Genomic DNA, 1843 nt, shown 5'->3' on the forward strand with positions numbered 1-1843 from the left:
GAAACACCATTAGCAAGTTCAAAACCAACTTTGTATACCTATCCTTTTCTTTCCTTTAGACACATTGAGTTTCTGCCACACCTATAGCAACACTGAGTACTAGTTACAGGCAATACAATTTGACCTCCCTAGGGACTATCAATTGGACGGGCATTAGCTGTCTGTTTCTGCTAAATCGATGACCCAAAAAGTTAGTGGTTGAACAGGAAACTATTATCTCACAGCTTCTGTTGGATGAGAGTCTGATGCAGCTTATCTTAGTTCTCCCTGTCTCAGGAACCTTAATAATCTATAATCAAGGTACCGAACAGGACTATAGCCATGAATAAATTCAACTGGGAGAGTTTCTGCTTGCAAGCTCACTCACAAGACTATTGACAAAATCCTGTTCCTTGATGACTGACTGTTCTTACTAAAGTTGGCCATGAAATGTCTACCATAGGCTTGTGTGTTAGAACATGTAGCTTCAAGCTGGAAGAGATGTTCCAGGAAGCTATGGGACCTTAAGGAGGTAAGGCCTCAATGGAGGAAACGGATCACTATAGGAGATACTTCAGGTTTTATTCTCTCTCTCTCTCTCTCTCTCTCTCTCTCTCTCTCTCTCTCTCTCTCTCTCTCGTGTGTATGCATGTGTGTGTGTCTCTCTGTGTGTGTGTGTGTGTCTATGTGTATGTGTGTATGTGTGTCTGTGTGTATGTGTCTGTGTCTGTGTGGCTCTGTCTCTGTCTCTCTCTCCTAACTACAGCTACCATGTTCTCAAGCTTCCTTCTGCCCTGCATCTGGCCCTCTGCTTCCTGCTAAACTAAGATATGAAGAAGCAACTACCTACTCCTGAGGCCATGCACTGCCCACCAGGATGGACTGTAACTTCAAAGAGAGCCACAACCCTTCTTCGTTGATATTGTTTACTCAGGTATTTGTTAATAGCACCAAGAAAAGCAACTAATGCAAGTGATCTGAAGGATCCAAAGCTTAACAGCAAATGTCTTATCATATAGTCCTCTCAGTAGGCAGCTCACAAAACAGCATGCAGCAACTGGCTTCATTAGCAGAAGTAACCAAAAGGAGCCGGAGGAGGGGAAGATACTACACAGATGGACGTTGGTCTTTTGTAAACTAACTAGCAGCGAAGAGACACGCTATCATTTCAGCCGCACTCAACTTGTTAGAAGAACACCAAGCTCATCCCACACATACTGGAAGAATTCTGCAAGGAGTAAATTCCAGGAAGCAGAGATCCATGTGGGCCCCTGGATGACTACCAACCCCAGTTTGTTTTTATATTAGGAATGCCTGTGGCCGTGATGTATTTATCTTGTAGGTTCTGGGTTCTTTGAATTATATAAAACATCACAGACTACAAACTCTGAAGCCCTAAAGGAATCACATGAATTCCACTGAGGGACAACATAGACTAAAACCAATGAAGAACCCCAATTCTCCACAGGCCTGGAGAACTTTTCTCATTAAGATAGAGCAGAATAAGAAGCTAGGAAAATTATATTTTGGTCTTTAATGTCTTTGAACTTTCATTCCCAAAGGGGGAAAAACTTCATTTTCAAATTTAATTCCTTTGGACTTAAGAAATTTGAACTTTCATTTCTCTGGATTTTAACTGTAAAGTATAATGGAGTTTAATATCTGGACTATAATGTCCCCCCGGAAATGTGATAAGGGAAGATTATGTTCAAATGAGTACATCTTATTGCTGTATATTTTTGTAATCTCTTAATGTTGTCCTTTGAGTTCACTGTATTCCTTTTAATAGGCTATTTATAGGCATTGTAGCAGAACACTGTTCCAGATGAGAAATGGAATATGAATTTTCATCCCTGGTCTTGGG

Source organism: Rattus norvegicus, chromosome X (assembly GCF_036323735.1).
Source record: "Rattus norvegicus strain BN/NHsdMcwi chromosome X, GRCr8, whole genome shotgun sequence".
Taxonomy (NCBI): domain Eukaryota; kingdom Metazoa; phylum Chordata; class Mammalia; order Rodentia; family Muridae; genus Rattus; species Rattus norvegicus.